We start from the raw sequence: 23,461 nt of genomic DNA, 5'->3' as shown, positions 1-23,461 counted from the left end.
ACCTGACATGAAGTCACTCAACATGCAGCCTGCTCTGCCTAATTCCCTGCCTGCCCTCTCCATCTCTTAGTTCTGTCCATCTGTCTCCACTTACGACAGGGCAGAGACAGGAGAGCAGGCCACAGAGATTTTCAAACCTATCTGAAGAGTAAGACACGTGTTTATTCAGGCAACATGTCTTGCCTAGGCAATAAAGTGGAAGACTGGTCATGCCTCACACCTAGATCCTGGAGGGTGATGTATAGGAATACATCCTTCCTCACAATGAGGGTGACTTTCTCTCCTAGACTTAAAAATCAGCAACAACATATCCTAATTTTCCACTCAGGTCCAGGCAAAAGAACGAGACAGCAGAGTGAGAGCAAAACATCTTAGGGAACTAAGATGAACAAATAATGGAAAATAGAAGCAGTGACTGACAATTTGCATGGGATGTCTATGCCCAAGTTTCTTGCGGCCTCACACATGCAGAGCAGCATCCCTGCCAACACGTAAGCTACATGGAGCAGATGCGTCTAATAAGACCAATGCCCAAGATTATTTTCCATCTAAATTACCATATGTGTGTGAAAGGACTCTGAATTGTAAAGCTGTAAAGTTCTATACAAACACGGATAGAAAAACCTACCCCTTCTAAATCCAATGTGGTACCCTGGAAAAAGTACATTAGTGAAAAAACCGGGCTGCTCTGCCTACGGAGTCGCCATTCTTTTGTTTCTTTACTTTCTTAATAAACTTGCTTTCACTAAAATAAGGGGAAAAAAAGAAAAAACTGGCAAAATCTGAAACAAGTCTAGTGTTCAATTAATAATAATGTACCAATGTTAATTTCTTAGTTTTGACAAATGCTCTAGTTATGTAAGATGCTGGCTGGGCACGGTGGCTCACACCTGTAATCCCAGCACTTTGGGAGGCCGAGGTGGGCAGATCATGAGGTCAAGAGATCAAGACCGTCCTGGCCAACATGGTGAAACCTCATCTCTACTGAAAATACAAAAATTAGCTGGGCATGGTGGTGCGCACCTTTAGTCCCAGATAATTGGGAGGTTGAGACAGGACAATCGCTTGTACCCAGGAGGCAAAGGCTGCAGTGAGCTGAGATCATGCCACTGCACTCCAGCCTAGGTGACAGAGCGAGACTCCATCTAAAAAAGTAAATAAATAAGCTCATAAAAAAATTAAAAACACCCAACATCTGCCCAAGAAAAAAAAAGAAAAAACATTCCATGGGAAAAATACTTTCTAAGCAAATCATCAAGGTAGAAACAATGGAAAAAAGATTGATAGGTTTGACTACACAGAATAAACTTTTACACATCAAAATATGTCATGAACGTAAGAGTTACAAGGCAACCAACCATGAAAAATATTTATACACCTAAAAGGTTAAAACAGTAACACAGTAAACTCCATAAACTTAAAAAAACGAAATGCTACAGGCCTAGATGCTGTATCTGCTACAACTGCTTCACACATTTCAAAACCGTCCAAACTCACAGTCAGAATCTCCTTCAACTACATGTTTTATCCCAACCATCCAAACCCTCTGGGTTCTCTGCAGCCTGAGAGTTCTGCTAGAGAAAGTGGAGCTTCAATGCAGCTAACCTCTGTTTAATCTGACCATTCCTAACCAAAATCTTCTAGAATCCAAAACCTTTCCTCTTTGAGCTCAGTATGTCAAGCTTAGCTACTTGGTGCCTACGATAGTGATCTGGTCAAACCAGAAGTGGGGGTCCTGAGAAGAGACTAAGGAGTGCAAAGACTCTGCACTGTCAAAACTAGACTCAAATTTCAGCACCAGCCAATCATCACCAGAAGAGGGAAGTGGAAAAGCTTCAATGCAGGCGAGCAGTCATTTCCCACCTGGAGCCCCATTTACCTGGATTTTGAGAGAGACTCACATATCCAAAGAAAAAGCATCTTTTAAAATAAAATACAGTTACTCATCACTCAGCAGTTTACATTAGAGCCAATCTATCTCAGGAATTTTTTGATTGTTATTTCTGTGTGTTTTTAAATGTACAAGGAGACCAGAGAATTAGAAGAGACAGTGTACTTCTTTCAAATGTCCCTATATATAAAAAATAGTTTATATTAAGTCTAAGTTAGAATCATATTAAAAATATTAGTTATATTATATTAAGAATTAAGAGGCAGAAGCTTGTAAATCTCACATGACAATGAAGTTCCACACATGAATATAGAAGCCAAGAAACAAAATTATTTTTCACACAGAAGAGTATGACCGTATTAAACCACCGAACTAAAAATTCAGTAGCTGAAGGTATGCATCCCAGCTGATTAACAATCTTCCAGTAACATTAGATAAACCCATGCTATAAAATATTAATAGTCTGCTTCTCAAAATAATATTATGTGGTAACAGACAGTACTTAAGGCCAGGCAGACACAAAATGAAGAGAAAGGAATTAACTAAATCTTAACTTCTAGGGGCTCTTTTGTGATCTAATTTGTGAATGAGCCCAGCCTCCTCTGTCTGCCTCCTTCTTGGGACATCTCATCTGGGGTCCACTTTACCACTCAACACCAAAAGAGCGAAACCAATTCTGCTAGTCATTAGCAATCTAGTGAAAGGTTTGGTAATAAATAATGAATAAATGATGAAAATTAAAAGAGTGTAGACATTGGCTTAAACTGAACTCCATAGATCATTGGTATCACTCACCTGATAGTGCTTTCTTGTATACATCAAGTTTTGGCTGTCTTGTATACATCAGAGTAACAGATCGATTCCCTATCAGTAAAATCACATGCCATTTTTCTTGGTCATGTGGGGGAGAAAGAACTTCACCAACTAAACATGGGTGAAGGACAGCCAAGGAGATTCCATTTATATGACCATCAGTCAGCCAAGGAGACAAGAGGTATTTGCAAAACACAGAAAACAAAGCTAAGAAAGGGAAGAAAAAATGTGGTATCCCAAGGCTCTCAGAATTAAGAACAATACTCCTACAATTTCTGAACCATATGGTCAACCTCGAGACTTCTCTATTTTACAATAAATGTATAGAAAGCTGATTTCAAAGCACCTCATAAACATTATTGCTTCTATGTATCTCTCTAAAGAAAAGCATTTTGGGGCCGGGTATGGTGGCTCACGCCTGTAATCCCAGCACTTTGGGAGGCCAAGGCGGGCAGATCACAAGGTCGAGAAACGGAGACCATCCTGGCCAACATAGTGAAACCCAGTCTCTAATAAAACTACAAAAACTAGCTGGGTGTGGTGGCAGCCACCTGTAGTCCCAGCTACTCGGGAGGCTGAGACAGGAGAATCGCTTGAACTCGGGAGGCGGAGGCTGCATTGAGCCAAGATCGTGCCACTGCACTCCAGTCTGGCGACAGAGCAACACTCCGTCTCAAAACAAAACAAAAAAAAAAAAGAAGAAAAGAAACGCATCTTAACCAGGAATGGTGGCTCATGTCTTTAATCACAGCACTTTGGGAGGCCAAGGTGGAAGGATCACTTGAGCCAGGGAAATCAAGGTGCAGTGAGCTATGACTGTGACACTGTACTCCAGCCTGGGTGACAGAGCAAGACTCCGTCTCAAAAAAAGAAGCAGTTTTAGCCTAGCAGGGACCAAATGATACTTAATATTACTCTATCAAATTTCTTGGACAAAAATGCACATAAAATACAATTCTCACTATCACTGACTACTTTTTACACTGTATCACAAAATTTTTCAAGGCATTTTAATTGGTCAAAAACTTTAAATAAACATATTCCGTATAGCAATGTAATTGAGCAGCTTGTTAATGGTCCAGAAAAAGTCTGAAAGTAATAGTTAAAATTAAAGGTTGATGTAATTAAGATAAAATTGAATGAGAGAGGAAATTTGTGGAGTTCCTATCAGCACTTTGCTCTCCACTGGTAACACAGACTCGGCTGTCACAGCCATTGAAGTTGTGAGGAGGGAGATGCAAAAATCAAACACAAATAGAATTTCATAAATCCAAAAAGGCTGGGAACTGATGCATTAGAGTAAGCTACAATAGATAGACTCTGGGCAGCATCCCAATCCTACACTACCTAATTTATTCCCGAGTCCCTCAGAGGCAAAGCTGGGTAAAAAGACAGAACAGAATGTGTGCCACTTTTATTCTCACTTCTGTCCCAGTATTAAAAATAATTTCTAATGGAATAAGATAAGCAAAATGTGAGCTTTCTGTCTTTTATTAAGAGTTATTGTGTATTACCCCCAAGCATTTCAAATATTAGATTATTTATTTCATTATTCAGGCAACAGAACATTAACTCAGAAAAGTGGTTTCTACATATGAAACATAAGACTGAGTTTCTCATTTCATGGGAAAATATGACAAGAATAAAATTGGAAAAGGCTCAAATCACTTGTAAGGCCTGGAAAAGGTGACCTCAGTGTCAACCGCATTCATCTTACGGGCTTCTCCTATGACCCAAACGCTTTTTTTTTTTTTTTTTTTTTTGAGACAGGGTCTCGCTCTGTCACCCAGCCTTGACCTCCCTGGGCTCAAGTGATCCTCCCACCTCAGCCTCCCACCTAGCTGGGACCACAGGCACGTGCCACCACACCGGGCTAATTTTTTAAATTATTTGTAGAGATGAAGTAGGTCTAGCTATGTTGCCCAGGCTGGTCTCCAACTCTTGGGCTCAAGCAATCCTTCCACCTAAACCTCCCAACATGCTGGGATTACATGTGTGAGCCACCACACCTGAGCAACCCAACCTCTTTAAACCTCTTTCTCTCAGATACATTAAATCCAGGCATCACTTTTTATTTATTTATTTACTTATTTATTTATTTTGGAGACTGGGTCTCGCTCTGTTACCCAGGCTGGAGTGCAGTGGTACAATCATGGCTCACTGCAGCCTCAACCTCCCCAGGCTCAAGCGATCATCCCACCTCAGGCCTCCGAGTAGCGGGGACACAGGTGCACCACCATGCCCAGCTACTTTTTAAATTATCTGTAAAGACCAAGCCTGGCTATGTTGTCCAGGCTGGTCTCCAACTGCTGGATTCAAATGATCCTCCCGACTCAGCCTCCCAAAATGCTGGGATTACAGGCATGAGCCACCATGCACGGCCAGGCATCACATTTTAATGGCATTCTCTAATCTGTTAACATACAGTTAACAGTTAAATTCTCTGATTATTTAACAACTCTACACAGTAACTCTGCCGAAAATGTCAGCTTTGGCTGATGGGTTTTGTGGGCACAGCATAAGCCTAACTTCTTATGATGTAGGTCTTGATATTCTAACCATTGGAGCTGAATTTGTGCCTCTGGTTTTGTGGCTAAGAGGGTCATTTGAAGCTTAAGAAACTGATTATGTGTAAAGATAATCCTGTGTATTTTCTCAGCCTATGGTAACATCACTGCTGATCAACTTTTCATGAATATTAAAACTGCCCCAGCACTAACAGCTCGGTTTGTAGCTGTTCGTAACAATGATGTGCATTTCCCCATGGAGGTAAACACACTCTTAATAGCCAAAGATAGTAGAAAGGCACAGTTGCAGGGGAGAACAACATGGTCCTGTAAGAGTTTCCTACACAAAACTCTTGACTTCCCTAACTGGGACTGAAAATCATTCACACACACAAATCAGAGGTATAACTGACTCAAGAAGTTTAAACTAATCTTCCTTTTGTCCTTGACAAGAAACTAATAAAAGAAACATCCAGTAAGATGAAAAAATTCTGAACCCAGCGACAACACTCTATAACATTTAAGTAGAATTCAAAATTGCTGAGCAACAGTTTTGGAAAGCAGATACAAGTGAGTCTTTAGAATGTAGTGTTCCAACTAGTAACTAGCTGGATCAATAGCTGAAACATACAAATAAAAGCTATAAGACTTCATAGCTTTCTTTCACAAAAATCTTAAAAAATCTCTCATAAACCATGATTGACTTAAAGGATCAAATTCTTAGACTTAACCAGACATTAATAGATCAGACACTACAAGCACTTTATCCTAGGGGATCTAATATGCCCATTACAAACTGGGATACATGTTAAAACTACACAAGGAAGAAACAGTAGAAATAATGGTAACCTAATACCCCATGTAACGTGTTTCCAAATCCTTTCCCATCCATTACAGTCTAAATTGAGTCTTTAATTTTTAAAAAGTGAGAAATCAGTATCTTACAGTGTGTATCTTTTGCAAAGCTCTCTCAAATCCATTTTGACTCTAATTGTGTTTCTGATTAAAAATAATAACAGCGAGAAAGATGTTCAAATAAATCTATATCCTCTGCACAGCACCGCTGCACACCTAGAGAATAATTTCCTACACTCTGTAACCTACCACACCATTACTGTTGGAGCTTTCCATAAACACTACATTTCAATTCTATTCTTAAAACACTCTTTGTCTCACGGGTGAGTATCCTTGACACCACATAAGTATAGAGACTGTTATTTCTGCTTATATTAGAAAAAATACGATTCTAAATTAGCCATATTTAAAAGGAAAAAAGACATAATTTTTTAAATCCATGAATTCAAAATTTTAATTTTCACCAATTATTTTCTATGAAAGCAAGAAACCAAGTAGAGCTGACTCACTGGCATAGATCCTGCCATGGTAAAGAGATGGTTAAAGGGAAAAGAAAGCACATATTTATCAGAGTTTGCAGTAAGTTTATGGAGATGTGGTGATTAATGTTTCTGAGCAAATAATGTATTTAATTTTTTTTTCTTTTTTTTTTTTTTGAGATGGAGTCTCACTTTGTCGCCCAGGCTGGAGTGCAATGGTGCGATCTTGGCTCACTGCAAACTCCGCCTCCTGGGTTCACGCCATTCTCCTGCCTCAGCCTCCTGAGTAGCTGGGACTACAGGCGCCTGCCACCACGCCCGGCTAATCTTTTTTTGTATTTTTAGTAGAGACTGGGTTTCACCGTGGTCTCGATCTCCGGACCTTGTGATCTGCCCACCTCGGCCTCCCAAAGTGCTGGGATTACAGGCGTGAGCCACCGCGCCGGCCCAGAATGTATTTAATTTTAGCTAAATAGGTAGTGAGCATCTATCTCCTTGTCTTCCTGGAATGTCTTCCCCTTTCTTTAGTTAAAATAACCTCAACTCTCCTTGTGAGTCTGTCCCCATTCTATATGGTCTTTATGGAAATCTCAACTGAGAACAATACACACACACACACACACACACACACACGCACACCCCTAAGGGGTAGGCAAATTACCCCAAGTTCAATCATATGCTCAGACCAGGAAACTTGAATCTTATGACAGGAGAATTAAACCAGTTGGTGCAGTCTTTGAGACCATGGTGACCTAAACAAACATCTATTAGGTGGTTTCTGAAGCTTAGATCCTCTCAGCTCAGCCTTCAAAGGCTAGTTGTTCAGCATCTTCTGTGCCTATATAAGTGCTGTGCCTATGTTTATTTTTTTTTTTTTTTTTTTTTTTGAGACGGAGTCTCGCTCTGTCGCCCAGGCTAGAGTGCAGTGGCGCGATCTCGGCTCACTGCAAGCTCCGCCTCCCGGGTTCACGCCATTCTCCTGCCTCAGCCTCTCCGAGTAGCTGGGACTACAGGCGCCCGCCACCGCGCCCGGCTAATTTTTTGTATTTTTAGTAGAGACGGGGTTTCACCGTGGTCTCGATCTCCTGACCTCGTGATCCGCCCGCCTCGGCCTCCCAAAGTGCTGGGATTACAAGCGTGAGCCACCGCGCCCGGCCTTGCTGTGCCTATGTTTATGTAACCTATCTTTTTCACTCAGTATTATGGGTATCTTTTCAGATTGGTTACCATAAATGCATGTCATCACTTTCAATGGCTGCATGCAAAGAAGGTAATATAATCCATTTAAATCATTCCTTGTCTAAGGTTATTTCCTGTTCTTTACTATGTACATATATCTGTTCTAACACTTCCTACTATTTCTTCAGGATAAATTCCTGCTAAATGTGGACTTTCTGGGTAGAAGGCTATGCACACTTTGCATTGTGATACCTAACAGCAGCTATCTGGAATGAGTCCATCAATGTCTACTTAGGCTATCTGAGAGGACATACCTCCCTTCATCTGCACCAGCACCGAGAATTACCATCATCCTTATCATTCCCATTCCACACCAGGAGATGCCCAAATAATAAGATTACCAAGAGAAGAAACAGCAGAAGTCATCATAACATGATACTTTATATTAAACTTTACCAAATCATTTCAAATCCACAAAGGTCTAAATTGGGTCTAGGCCGGGTGCGGTGGCTCACACCTGTAACCCCAACACTTTGGGAGGGCAAGGCAGGAGGATCCCTTGAGCCCAGGAGTTCAAGACCAGCCTGGGCAACATAGTGAGACTTCATCTCTACAAAAAAAAAATTTTAATTGACCAGGTGTGGTGATATGTGCCCGTAGTCCCAGCTACTCAGAAGGCTAAGGGAGGAAGATTGCTTAAACCTGGGAGGCCAGGCTGCAGTAAGCATGATCGCACCACTGCACTCCAGCCTGGGTGACAAAGTGAGACCCTGTCTCCAAAAAAATAAAAAAATTTGTGTCTAAATTATACTGCCAACATAATCATTGAAAAATGCTCTCTTAAGTCTGCTCAGGCTGCAATAAAATCATAAACTGAGTGGCTTAAAGAACAGAAATTTAGGCCAGGCGCAGTGGCTCACGCTTGTAATCCCAGCACTTTGGGAGGCCGAGGCGGGCGGATCACGAGGTCAGGAGATCGAGACCACGGTGAAACCCCGTCTCTACTAAAAATACAAAAAATTAGCCGGGCGTGGTGGCGGGCGCCTGTAGTCCCAGCTACTCGGAGAGGCTGAGGCAGGAGAATGGCGTGAACCCGGGAGGCGGAGCTTGCAGTGAGCCGAGACTGCGCCACTGCACTCCAGCCTGGGCGACAGAGCGAGACTCTGTCTCGAAAAAAAAAAAAAAAAAAAAGAACAGAAATTTATTTTATGTTTCTTTTATGTTTTTAGTTTTATTATTATTTAAATAAAAAATAAATAAATAGAGACAAAGTCTCGTTATGTTGCCCAGGCTGGTCTCAAACTCCTGTGCTCAAGTGATCCTCTCACCTCAGCCTCCCAAACTGCTAGGACTACAGGCAAGAGCCACCATGCCCGGCCACAACAGAAATTTATTTCCCGAAGTTCTGGAGGCTAAAAGTCTAAGATCAAGGTACCAGCAAGGTAAGTTTCATTCCGAGGCTTCTTCTCCTGGCTTGTAGGCAGCTGCCATCCTGCTGTGTGCTCACATGGGGAGAAAAAAAGCAAGGCTTCTGGTGTCTCTTCTTCTAAGGACACTAAGCCCATATGAAGGCCCCACACTCATGACCTCATCTAACCTTAATTACCTCCTACAGACCCCACTTCCAAATACTATCACATTGGGACTTAGGGCTTCAACATATGAAGGGGGGTAGGGGGACTCAAACAGTCCACAACAAATGGTATCTACTTTTGCTCTGAATTCTATTTATTTAATGACTAGTAAAACTGAAAATTTTGTTTATTGCACATTTTTTTCTTTTAAAAATGGTCTGCTCTGATTTCTGTCTGAACAGAAAGTATACAACATGAACCTGAAACATCTCATCATACCATAAAGCAAGGAAGCTATGAGATTACTAGAGACATGTCAGAAGGACTCAGGTGCCAACCTAAATAAGCCTATACTGCCCAAAGAGGGGGCAATTTGAGCATCAAAAGGACAGTAACTGCAATGGACTGAAACACACCACGTATGCTAAAATAGGCGTTCATAATGTTATGAGAAAAAATTTAAAACCCTCATCCATCACCACTGGGGGATACTAGGGGACCAAATCATAACTTTGAAAACTGGTAAATCAAGGGAAATAATCAGACACTTTTCACACCCTTCCTATACACTCTATACCTCAAGGTAACCAAATAATTGACAAAGGAGAATTTCTACACACACACACACACACACACACACACATCTATTTCAGCTAATAACTAAATGACCAGGATGTAACTATATTGTAATCCCTCCTGAACTCATGGACCAAGTTAACATTCAAGAATGGTTGCTAGTATCACAAAAAGAAAGAAATAAGACTTCCTGATGAAAATAATCCTGCCCTCACAAAAAAATAAAATTGGATTCTTTTGATTAAGCCTCTACAATGAACTACCAATGCATAGGAAACACAAGAAATAAAAGAACATATTTTACATTACAAGGATGCAAAGAGTAAAATTCAGTTTCTTCAATAAAAAGTTGCAAAGAAAAAAAAAGATAGAGAACCTATAGGTTAAAAGAGACTTTAAACCATCCAACTGCAATGTATGGACCTTATTTGGATCTTAATTCAAACAATCATATATGTATATATGATATGATATAAACACACACACACGTACATGCCCACACACACACACACACACACACACACAAATATATACTGCAGTCAAGGAGTACTGATTGGATATTTGATGATACTAAGAAAAAACTTTTAAGGTAAGATAACAGTATTGTAATTATTTTAAGGGGTCTTTTTCTTTTTTTTTCTTGAGACAGAGTCTCGCTCTGTCGCCCAGGCTGGAGTGCAGTGGCACAATCTCAGCTCACTGCAAGCTCTGCCTCCTGGGTTCACGCCATTCTCCTGCCTCAGCCTCTCCGAGTAGCTGGGACTACAGGCGCCCGCCACCACGCCCGGCTAATTTTTTGTATTTTTTTAGTAGAGACGGGGTTTCACCGTGGTCTCGATCTCCTGACCTTGTGATCCGCCCGCCTCGGCCTCCCAAAGTGCTGGGATTACAAGCGCGAGCCACCGCGCCCAACCGGGGTCTTTTTCTTTTAAAGCCATGTACTAAAATATTTACAGACAAAATTATGACAGCTTGATTTGCTTTAAAATAATCCAAGGGGAGGGACATGAGAGGTACTGCTCAAACAAAATTGGTAATGTTTTAAAATTGCCAAAGCTGGGCAAGATACAGTGCTTTATTACACCAGTCTCCACTGTTAGCAATGTTTTAAAATTTCCACGATAGGCCGGGTGCGGTGGCTCACATCTGCAATCCCAGCACTTTGGGAGGCCGAGGCGGGCGGATCACGAAGTCAGGAGTTCGAGATCAGCCTAGCCAACATAGTGAAACCCTGTCTCTACTAAAAACAACAAAAAAATTAGCTGGGTGTTGTGGTGGACACCTGTAATCCGAGCTACTTGGGAAGCTGAGGCAAGGAGAATCGCTTGAACCCGGGAGGCGGAGGTTGCAGTGAGCCAAGATTGTGCCACTGCACTCCAGCCTGGGCGGCAGTGAGCAGCAGGGTGGAGTTTCAGTGCCTGCGCTGTGGAGTGAAGTGAACCGGTACGGCCAGAACAGCAACTTCATGTGTGCTCTCAAGACTGTCAATAAGATACTGCGGATCAACAAGGATGATGTAACTGGCCTGCATTGTAAAGTGATATGCCTTATCCAGAATGGAAGTTTCAGAGAAGCCTTGAATGTCATCAATACTTGCACCAAACTGTTAGCGAATAATTCTCTCTCCTTTGAAAAGGCATATTACAAGTACAGGCTCAACAGAATTGAGAATGCCTTGAAGACAGTAGAAAGTGCCAACCGGCAGACAGACAAACTGAAGGAGCTTTATGGATAAGTGTTATACCGTTTGGAACGCTATGATGAATGCTTAGTGGCATAAAGAGATCTTGTCCGAAACTCCCACGATGATTATGATGAGGAGAGGAAAACAAACCCTTCAGCAGTTGTTGCAGCTCAAAGCAATTGGGAAAAAGTGGCTCCAGAGAGCCTGGGCTTCCAAGAAGGCACACATGAGCTGTGCTACAACATTGCATGTGCACTGACAGACCACGGCCAGCTGAACCAGGCCATGAACATCCTACAAAAAGCTGAAGGTCTTTGCCACCATTCATTATCAGAAGATGCTGATGGGACTGAGGAAGACCCACAGGCAGGAATGGCCATCAGTCATGGCCAGATGGCCTATATTCTGCAGCTTCAGGGTCGAACAGAGGAGGCTTTGCAACTTTACTATCAAATAATAAAACTAAAACCAACAGATGTAGGGTTACTAGATGTAATTGCAAATAACACCGTTACCATTAACAAGGACCAAAACGTCTTTGACTCCAAGAAGAAAGTGAAATTAACCAATGCAGAAAGAGTACAGTTTAAGCTTTCCAAGAAACAACTACAAGCTATAGAATTTAACAAAGCTGGCCGGGCGCAGTGGCTCATGCCTGTAATCCCAGCACTTTGGGAGGCGGAGGCAGGAGGATCACAAGGTCAGGAGTTCGAGACCAGCCTGGCCAATATGGTGAAACCCCGTCTCTACTAAAAATACAAAAATTAGCCGGGCGTGATGGCGCATGCCTATAGTCCCAGCTACTCGAGAGGCTGAGGCAGAAGAATCACTTGAAGCAGGGAGGCAGAGGTTGCAGTAAGCCAAGGTCACGCCACTGCACTCCAGCCTGGGTGACAGAGCGAGACACCATCTAAAAAAAAAAAAAAAAAAAAACACAATTTAACAAGGCATTACTTGCTATGTACACAAACCAGGCCAAACAATGCCTCAAAATATCTGCCAGTTTACATTCCCAAAGTCCCAAGCATCTCTTACCTATGTTAATCCAAGCTGCCCAGCTCTGCGTGAAAAGCAGCACACAAAAGCAACAGAGCTGTTTCAGGAATTTTCACATCAGCATAAAGAAAATGCAGTTGAAATTAAGCTGACCATGGCACAGTTGAAAATTTCTCAAGAGAATATTTCTTAGCATGTCTGATATTGAGAAGCAGAGAGGAGTTAAAGCAGAAACCAGGCATGGTGTCTGCATTAGTGACCATGTGTAGCCACAAAGAAGATATTAATAGTACCACTGAGGTCTTCACACAAGCTATCCGGTGGTATCAAAACCATCAGCTCAAATCTCCTGCTCATTTGTCCTTGATAAAAGAAGCTGCAAACTTCAAGTTCAAATATGGGCGGGAGGAGGCAATTAGTGACCTTAGAACAGCTACGGAAACAAAATCCAAAAGATATTCACACCCTGGCACAGCTTATTTCTGCTTACTCACTTGTAGATCCAGAGAAAGGCAAAGCTCTTAGTAAACATTTGCCATTATCAGATAGTATGTCTCTAAAAGTAGATGTTGAGGCTCTTGAAAATTCTCCTGGTGCTATGTACATTTGGAAGGGTGGAAAAGTTACTAGAGATAGTCAACCAAAGGAACAAGGAAAGGGAGACTTGAAAAAGAAAAAGAAGGGAAAATTGCCTAAGAATTATGACCCAAAAGTTTACCCCAGATCCAGAAAGATGGCTGCCAATGCAAGAATGTTCTTTCTACCAGGGAAGAAAGGGTAAAAAGAAGGATCAGATTGGAAAAGGGACCCAGGGAGCAACTGCAGGAACTTCACCTGAACTGGATGCCAGAAAAACTGTGAGTAGCCCACCCACCTCCCCAAGATCTGGCAGTGCAGCGACACTATCTGCCTCTACAAGTAACATCATACCCCCAAGACAACAGAGACCTGCAGGGGCTCAAGCAACAAAAAAGAAACAGCAACAGAAAAAGAAGAAAGGTGGAAAAGGTGGCTGGTGTTGAGAATATTCTTGTTGAAGGCTGTTTTTAAACTAGTCTCGGTGACATTAGGAATATAATAAAGGTAACACAGCAAGAAGCACAGAACTGCTCCCTCTTCATCTCCATATTTTCATAAATAATTTCTTGTGTTTCAAATGGAAAACATCTTCCTCAAAGTCTGCCTAGTGAGATATGGCCTACTGGTTGCCTCATAGCTTTGTACAGATTATGAGGACTGAAAATATGGCCGGGCGCGGTGGCTCACACCTGTAATCCCAGCACTTTGGGAGGCCGAGGTGGGCGGATCACGAGGTCAGCAGTTCGAGACCAGCCTGGCCAACACAGTGAAACCCTATCTCTACTAAATGTACAAAAATTAGCTGGGTGTGGTGGTACACACCTGTAGTCCCAACTACCCGGGTGGCTGAGGCAGAATTGCTTGAACCTAGGAGGCGGAGGTTGCAGTGAGCTGAGATGGGGCCACTGCACTCCAGCTTGGGTGACAGAGCAAGACCCTATCTCAAAAAAAAAAAAAAAGAAAAAGAAAATAATTGGGCATTTACCCATCTTGGTATCTGTTGTATCCTTTATCTGTGTGTGCTGATTTGATCTTTTTTCCGTTTCACAAACCTTATCTAAGGTTTTCCAGGATTTAAACAGAAACTACTTCTACTATTTCAGCTAGAGTCTGAAGACACTTCTTTCTGTTCAAGTCCCACTTTAAATTATGTCTTAGGAGGCCTTAGGTGACTGAAAGTGGAATCTTCTGAGCATTCCAAAATATCTGCTTAGAAATATCATGTGATAAAGAGGAACCTTCTTAATACACTGATGTTCTTCACTTAATTAAATGAATGGCCACAAGAAAAAAAAGATTTACATGATAAAAAGTTGAAATGTAAGAAAAAAAGATCTGTTCATGTCCTTAGCCCATTTTTCTAATGAACTGTTCATCTTTTTCTTATTGATTTTTACGGCTCTATATAAATTGAGATGCTTAATACATGTTGCACGTATTTTTCCAGTTTGTCATTTGTCTTTTTGCTCATGCCATTCTTCACTATACAGACACTGAAAATAACATATGCTGTAAAAACTGCTGTCAAATCTTTTACTTTATAGGTTTCCATTTGGTGTTAAGCTTAGAAAGACTTTTCCCATACTGGAATTCTATTAACATTTACCTACATTTCCCTTTAAGCTTTATTGAATTTTAAAGGAGCCCTATAAATGAATATACCCTTCCATTCAGCAAAATATACCACCACTACAACATTAGCTGGGAAATAAAAACAACATCTGCATCAGCCGCAATTTCAGGAAGATGTGCTGTAATGTCATTATCCATATAGAAGGGAAGTGATAAGACCCAACAAGGATTTAACACACTTACTGGTTTTATCCCCCATGGGTCCTTATTTTAAAGAGTTTCTATGCATTAAATAATAACGAATTTGTTTTAACGAATTTAATTAAATTTGTTTTAATAAAATAAGTGTTCTATAACTTCTAGTCGGAGTTCCTGATCATTGCCTCATGGTCTTAACTAAGGTCAAATACCAGGTTCCTGATCATCATGAAGTACCACAGTTACCAACATTTAGTATACAAAAATCTAGAACGTTTATCAACAAAATGTGGTATATACATACAATGGAATATTATTCAGTTTTTAGAAGGACAGGAATTCGGCTGGGCGTGGTGGCTCATGCCTGTAAACCAAGCACTTCGGGAGGCCTAGCTGGGAGGACTGCTTGAGCCCAACAGTCCGAGACCAGCCTGGGCAACATAGTGAGACCTTGTCTCTAGAAACAACAGCAAGAACAAAAGGATGCAAATGCTGACGCATGCTATAACATGGATGAACCCTGAGGACATCACGCTAAGTGAAATAAGGCAGTCATGAAAGGGCAAATACTGTGTGATTCCACTTACATGAGGTACCTAGAGTAGTCAAATTCATAGAGATAGAAAATAGAGGGGTGGGTTCCAGGGGCTGCAGGGAGGGGAAAAGAAGGAGTTGGGGTTTAACAGGTCTGAAGTTTCAGTTGGGACTCTGAACAAAGTTCTGGACAGAAGTGATAGTTGCATGACAGCGTGAATGTACTTAATGCTACTGAACCGTACACTTAAAATTTAAGTTTGTTTTTTTTCCTTTGAGACAGAGTTTCACTGTGTCACCCAGGCTAGAGTGCAGTGGTGCAACCTCTGCTCACTGCAACCTTACAGCAACCGCAGCCTCCCGGGTTCAAGCAATTCTTTTGCCTCCGCCTCTCAGGTAGCTGGGATTACAGGTGTGTGCCACAACAACTGGTTAATTTTTGTATTTTTAGTAGAGACAGGGTTTCACCATGTTGGCCAGGCTGGTCTCGAACTCCTGGCCTAAAGGGATCCATCTGCCTCAGCCTCCCAAAGTACTGGGATTATAGGCGTGAGCCACCACACCCAGCCAGGATGATAAATTTTATGGTATGTACATTTTACCACAAAAAAATTAGTATGTTTAGTATGTTACAATTTAGTAACTAAACATTATCTCAGCCAAATTAAAAGAAATTGGACATTTTAATTACATATTCCATGCAGTCTCACTAAAGACAAATGTACAATTTCTGTAAGGCTTTTGGTAATATTGAAATGCTTCACAGAATCCTAAACAGAAACCCATGCAGTAACTAAATCGCAGCATTTCTTAAGAGGTTGTACTCAGTTTTTAAATGCATTTTACAAATCACATGCATAGTTCACTGTCTCCAGGAGATTGTCAATTGATGTTGTAAATGAGTAGAACAGATGAAGAAACATTCCGACCTAGCTTAGCCATGCACATGGTAGCCACTCCACAAACCTTCCTGAATTCAGATACTGGAATCTATAGCAAAATCAAAAAGAAAACCTGGGCTTCCCACAGTCCTATAAACTATCCAGTGAGAGGGCTGAAATTTGGCCTGAAGGAAGGCTGCTGTCTCTTGACCCTTCTTTCATTACTCGCTATCTCAGCATCAATGTTGGATGATTCCATTTAAAACAGGCTTCAGGTACCACACATTGCTTTGTGGGTTAAAAATCTTTTTCTATTCAGAGTTTTGGTAGGTAAAAAACTGTGAATAACCAAACTGCCACTCTTAGAGCTCCATATGCAAGGCTGAAAGATAAATATGATTTATACACACAAACTTTCTTTTTGTTTGTTTTCAGACGGAGTCTCACTCTGTTGTCAGGCTGGAGTGCAGTGGCGCGATCTCAGCTCACTGCAACCTCCGCCCTCCGAGTTCAAGCGATTCTCCTGCCTCAGCCTCCCGAGTAGCTGGGATTACAGGCGCCTGCCACTGCACTCGGCTAATTTTTTGTATTTTTAGTAGATAACGGGGTTTCACCTTCTTGGCCAGGCTGGTCTTGAACTCCTGACCTCGTGATCCACCCGCCTCGGCCTCCCAAAGTGCTGGGATTACAGGCGTGAGCCACTGCGCCCGGCCTATACACACAAACTTTCTAAATGAAGAGGACATTATTTTAAAATAAACAATAGTAAATGCATAAAGTTCGTATTTCTCAACCACAGGAAGCAATCATGACTTCCTAATCATCTTCCATGTATGAAAGTTCCATTGTGTTGAAAACATTTTTCCCCGTATTCCTGCCTCTAATTCAGCACTACTGACTTTAACTCTGGAAGCCAACACCTCCCCACATCATGTAAAAAACAAAACCAAAAATAAATAAATAAACCTGCTACTTCCACAGCCCTAATATAGAGCTCTTAAAATTCTTAAAGGAAATCCACATCGTCTAACAACTTAAACACAAATTAAGTACTATTCTTGAAACTGAGGAACTAAACATCAAATTTAGCTATTCACAATTTATTCATATCATCACTTCCATGCCAGTTACCTATCAAAGACTTCACTAGAAGACAGGACACTTGTGACTCTCCTATTCAGAACATGGCTATCACTGCACAACGCGAGATGAGTGTGCCCATGGCCTCTCTGGATTGCAGTGTGGCTATGTGCAAGGTGCCTTGTCACTTCTCATCCATCACAACCTCACGCCCCAGCAATCTGGCGCTGCGGAGCTCGGGGAGAACTTTCCAGGACCACCGCACCATTCCCAGCGGGTTTGTCTGCAAGAACTTCAACTAAGAAATGGAGACCCCAGACACGGAGGAAGTGGCACAAAGGAAGGGACCCACACTCCCACCTGAAACGGGTTTTTACGTCCTTCAAAACCTTAGAAATAACTTCCTCTGTGCTTTTTCATAAACCTGCCTATTGCAATGACTTAAAGGATATCCTTAAGGTGCTGAACTACTGTAAAACAAAAGGGGGGTGGGGGAGACCCCAAAGAGATCCAGGAGACAGTTCCTGGCGAGGGGAGCTGATTATACCCGACGGGAAAGTCTTAAGAGACTTTCTGATGACACGGGTAGTTCAGCAGGTAGAAGGAATAGGACCCTAACAAACCTTAACCCGGGAGAGAGCTGTGTCACTCTCGTTTCCTTCCACAAAGCCAAACCACCCTCACCTTCTCATCCCTGAAGCGGTGTCGCCACAGGAAGAAGCAGACACCTCCTAGCTAATTGCCCCAAGCGGGTCAAACTTCGGAATCGGCGTCCTGCTCTGTGTTGTGGAGCGCATGGCAAAGAGGAAGGGTTGGTGCTCGGAGCAGAATCTCCGTGATTTGCCAGAGGAAACAGCACAGACTCCAGACAGCAGAAGCGCTGGGATTTCCATGCAGCTGCCACGACAGGTGACCGGGCCCGCTCTGCAGACAGCCGGCTCGCCCGGGGGCTTCGCGGAAGGTGGGGCAGGCGGGCTGGGGAGACGGGCCCGGCAGGGGAGGTGGCGGCGCGGCCGGGGAAGCCGCTCGGGCCCGACGCCGGGGAGGAAGAGGAGGAGCGCAGCCCAGTCTCCCTGGGGAAACCGTTTTCAGGGATTTTCTGTCTCCACAATTAAGAAAAAAAAATGGCTCCAAGCCAAACGCCTCCCGATCTCACACACACACCACACGCACCACCCCACACGCACGCCCGCCTCGCGCTCAGCTTTCGCCCCATTTTCTCACACGCGGAGACAAAAGGCTCCCACAGCCAAGCAGCGGTTACGGCCGCCGGGCCCGGGTCAGACGCCCCCTCGCGCCGCCCCCTCCCAAGACTCCCGCAGCCACCGCCCCGACCCCCGCCCGCCGCGCCCACCAAGCCCGCCGCGCAGACCCCGGGGCCCGCCGCAGGGGGACACACGCCCGGCGGGGCAGGGACGGCGCTCGGGCCGGCGCCCCCTCTCGCGGGACTGCGCGGCGCCCGGCCCGCCGCGGCGGCGACAGCGGCCCCGCGCCCGCTCACCTCCGGGCGGCCGTGGCGGCAGCCCCAGCGGCTCCTCCGCGCCTCTCCGCCTCCAGCAGCCCCGCGTCGCCGCCGCCGCCGCCGCCTCCCCCCGCGTCTCGTCCGAGTCTCCGCCTCCCTTCACCGCCGCCGCCGCCGGCCCGGCTGCGCGCCACGTGACCGCGCCACGTGACCCGGCGCGGCGAGCGGCGCCTCCCCGGCCGGCGCTACCGCCCCGTCCCCCGCCGCCGGCCGTTGGCGCCCCCCGGCCGCCCTCCCTCCCCGGCCCAGGGCTCGCGTCCCCCACGCCACCTCGCGGGCCGCCGCGCCGCCCGCCACCGGAGCCGCCGCCTGCCCGGGCCACCTGCTGGCACCCCCGGCGTCGCCACCCCGGGAGACCCTCGCCCCCGGCCCGCACCGCGCCACGGTGCCCAAGATGCCCACAGTGCCGGGCCTAGGCCTCCAGTCTCCTGGCTCCGGACGGCCTCAGCACCCGGGCACCGTGCGGCTTCCGCGCCGTCTGAACTTCGTTTGAGCCGGAAGTGGACGTCCCAGTCCCATTATGTCTTACAGGGAAAGCCGCCGGGAGCACAGAGGTGCTGGCATCACCGACCCGCGCAGCTCCCCGGGAAAACGGTCACCCGAGTGGCCGCGATGGTGACATCCCAGACAGAGCATCTCTTCTTCAGTTGTCCATGGAGAAAGGACCGGATAGCGTCATTTTAACTCAGGGAAGAACAATTCACAGCCTTCCCCCTCCTGTTAAATTTGATGGATGTCCTGCTAACAACGAAACTTGATAATCTCTCCTTTTTCCAGCTTGTGCAAAGAAATAGCATAGCTGATTGTGTGACTCTTCACACGTGTAGTTTAAAAAAAAAAAAGCATTCTTTTTTCCTTGATTTGAAGCATTAGAGGCCACATATAGTTAGGAATAGCAGCCACTCTTCCGCAAGGGCCCAGCGTTGTTTTCTATTTTGCCTGTCTGCAAAAGTTTTTGAATCCGTTTCAGACTTAAGAATTCCTGATTCTGTGAATTTTGTCAAAAAAAAAAGTTGGACCGAGTTTGTTAAATTCTGAAATTCCATGCCTCGCCTCAGCCTCCCGAGTAGCTAGGGACTACAGGTGTCCGCCACCATGCCCAGCTCATTTGTGATTTTTTTTGTTTTAAGTGTGGGAGTTTCGCTTTGTTGCCCTGGCTCATCTCGAACTCCTGGCTCCAAGTGAGCCTCCTGCCTCTGCCTTCCAAAGTGTTGGGATTACAGGCATGAGCCACCACACTTGGCCTAATTTTACAAATTTTGACAAATGCTACCTAGACTTTTTTTTATTTTAAAAAAGGTAAGCCAAGCGTGGCGTGTAGTCCCAGCTACTCCAGAGGCTGAGGGGGGTGGATCCCTGGAGACCAGGAGCTGGGGCCGCAGTGAGCTATAATCATGCCTGTGGACTCCAGCCTGAGCATAGCGAAACCCGGCTCTAACAAAAGAAAATTAAATATTAATTTAAAAGTAACTGAAACAAGAATAGTTGCCTCATGTTTGAATGCGTATAAATATAATGCATTTAACTCTGGTCCCAGCTACTCCAGAGGCTGAGGCACGAGAATCCTTTGAACCCCAGGAGGCAGAGGTTGCAGGGAGCCGAGATTGCGCCACTGCACTCCAGCCTAGGTGACAGAGTGAGACCCTGTCTCAAAAAGATTATATATATATATAATATATATGTATAATGCATTTAATAGAAGTATTAAGATTAGCATTATTTGATTATATTTTATAAGCACTCCGAAACTTAATTTTGAAAACTTTAAGAAATAAAACTACATTTACGTCTTAGAGTACCTTAAAAGATAATCTTCACTCAATGTAATTAATATTGCACTTCAGTTTAATGCTCAATGTTATGTTAAATACTGTGGAGAGATCAAAGGAAGAATATGATATGGCCCTTGCCTTCAAAATTTACAATTTCTAGACAGAATTACTTTAAAATATGTGCATAACTTTTGTTTGTTTGTTTGAGATGTAGTCTCACTCTGTCGCCCAGGCTGGGGTGCAGTGGTGTGATCTCGGCTAACTGCAACCTCCGCCTCCCAGGTTCAAGCAATTCTCCTGCCTCAGCCTCCCGAGTAGCTGGGATTGCTGGGATTAAAGGCGCTACCACCATGCCCATCTAATTTTGTATTTTTAGTAGATACAAGGTTTCACCATGTTGGCCAGGCTGGTCTCAAACTCCTGACCTCAGGTTATCTGCCTGCCTCGGCCTCCCAAAGTGCTGGAATTACAGGCGTGAGTCACCACGCCTGGCCAAAATATATACGTAACATTTTTTAAACCCTTTCTCTCTTGCACGTGCTCTCTCTGTCTGTCACACACACACACACACACGCGCGCGCGCGCAGATCAGGGATCAGCATTCGTTAGCCTGGCCTGGAGCAAATTACGGAAACTTTGACCGTTGCTGTCAGACTAAAGAGCAAAAGGATTAAAGATGAACTTTCTTGACTCAATAAATACAATCTATATAACAGTATAAAATGATATAACAAATACCATCAAGACTGAATGATACAGGTGTTCTTTCTTCTGCAAAATGAAAAAAAAATACAAACCTTGAAACTACTCTTCTACTAATACCATGGTTTTCCATAAGGCCCACAGGTATAAACTCTCTTTTATCCAGCACTCTTGGGTACAAATACACCCAACTCTCAGCAAAACTGAGAAGTCCCTCAAATTTGTTTTCTGCCTGTGTCATTTTGCACAGTGTCAGTGGTTTCACGAATGTCTTTGGAGCAAGTATTTTCACTGAAGTCCTGGTTCTACCACTTACTAACAAGTGACAAACAAAAACAATATTCCAAACGCTGTGTCTTTAGCCATACATTCATAAAACAGTATCTCCCTCACAGGGCTGTTGAAATAATCAAATAAAATATGTAAATTATATGCCTGGCACACAAGAGGTGCCCAATCAAAAAATAATACTTGGGCAGAGCACAGTGGCTCATGCCTGTATTCCCAGTACTTTGGGAGGCCAAGGCAGGTGGGTCACCTGTGATCATGGGTTCAAGACCAGCCTGACCAACATGACAAAACCCCATCTCTACTAAAAATACAAAAACTAGCCAGGCGTGGTGGCACACACCTGTAATCCCAGCTACTTGTGAGGCTGAGGCAGGAGAATCACTTGAACCCAGGAGGCAGAGATTGCAGTGAGCCGAGATCATGCCACTGCACTCCATCCTGAGCGACACAGCGAGACTCCGTCTCAAATAATAATAATAATAAGCCAGGAGCGGTGGCTCACACCTGTAATCTCAGCACTTTGGGAGGCCAAGGTGGGCGGATCACCTGAGGTCGGGAGTTTGAGACCAGCCTGACCAACATGGAGAAACCCTGTCTCTACTAAAAATACAAAAAATTAGCCGGGCATGGTGGCGCATGCCTGTAATCTCAGCTACTTGGGAGGCTGAGGTAGAAGAATGGCTTGAACCCAGGAGGCAGAGGTTGCAGTGAGCCAAGATTGTGCCATTGCACTCCAGCCTGGGCAAAAAGGGTGAAACTCCGTCTCAAAAAAAAATACTACTACTGCTAACAATAATACCTCCAGCCTGAACATGGTGAAACCCCGTCTCTACTAAAAATACAAAAATTAGCCTGGCATGGTGGTGGCCGCCTGTAGTCCCAGCTACTCAGCAGGCTGAAGCAGGAGAATTGCTTGAACCTGGGGGGCAGAGTTTGCATGAGCCCGGATTGTGCCACTGCACTCCACCCTGGGCGACAGAGTGAGTCTCCATCTCAAAAATAATAATAATAATAGTACCTAAGGACCAGACACGGTGATGGCATGCAACTATAGTCCCCTGCTACTTGGTGGCTGAAGTGGGAGGATCACTTAAGCCTAGGAGTTGGAGGCTGCAGTGAGCTGTAATCAGGCCACAGCCCTCCAACCTGGGTGACAGAGTGAGACCCTGTGTCTGAAAAATAACAATAATAATAATAGCTAAGTTTTATTAAATGCTTACCATGGGCCAAACTCTGTGCCTTGTTCGTTCTTATTTTTGCTGTTCTTTCTGTCCGTTTCCCTCAGTGTGTGCCTTCTGTCCCCTACCTTACCCGTGCCCCCTTAGGAATCTACTCTCCCTCTGCATGTTCAGAAGGAAAGTGATTTAAAACTTTTAAAACTTATTTATAATAATCTATTACATCTCTTATGAGTTTTTTTTGAGATAAGATCTTGCTCGGTTGCCCTGGCTGGAGTGTAGTGGTACAATCTTGGCTCACTGCAGCCTCAACCTCCCAGGCTCAAGTGACCCTCCCACCTCAGCCTCCCAAGTAGCTAGGACCACAAGCGCGCACCACCACACCAGGCTAATTTTTTAAATTTTTTGTAGAGACGAGGTCTCACTGTATTGCTCCAAGGCTCAAGCCAGTCTTCCTGCCTTGACCTCCCAAAGGGCTGGGATTACAGGCATGAGCCTCCCAGCCCTTTGGGAGGCCTGCATTTTATGCTTCTCTAAAATCCTTTCTAATTGTGAAATGAAAAATGTTGCTGCTTATTTAGAAATCTGTGGCATTTGG

At 44.1% G+C, this 23,461-nt stretch overlaps 1 protein-coding gene and 1 pseudogene across 6 annotated transcripts in view; one reads left to right on the top strand and one right to left on the bottom strand.

Annotated features, from left to right (window-relative positions):
* Nucleotides 1-19,033, bottom strand: part of TULP4 (TUB like protein 4) — a 287,410-nt gene extending 268,377 nt beyond the window's left edge. For 2 of the 6 annotated variants that reach the window (XM_063632632.1, XM_055268119.2), the window contains exon 1: nucleotides 18,900-19,033. The gene's annotated coding sequence lies outside the window, so the exon portion shown is untranslated. Of the gene's footprint in view, nucleotides 1-18,082; nucleotides 18,702-18,899 lie in introns of those variants that run through there. The other 4 variants (XM_055268155.2, XM_055268209.2, XM_063632627.1 and 1 more) reach the window with 4 other exon arrangements.
* LOC129462451 (signal recognition particle subunit SRP72-like) lies at nucleotides 433-13,776 on the top strand (annotated as a pseudogene).
* Nucleotides 19,034-23,461: the final 4,428 nt, after the last annotated feature.

The sequence above is a fragment of the Symphalangus syndactylus genome, chromosome 2 (genome assembly GCF_028878055.3).
Source record: "Symphalangus syndactylus isolate Jambi chromosome 2, NHGRI_mSymSyn1-v2.1_pri, whole genome shotgun sequence".
NCBI lineage: Eukaryota > Metazoa > Chordata > Mammalia > Primates > Hylobatidae > Symphalangus > Symphalangus syndactylus.
The sequence above is the reverse complement of the archived record's forward strand: the minus strand, read 5'-3'. Positions and strand labels throughout refer to the sequence as shown.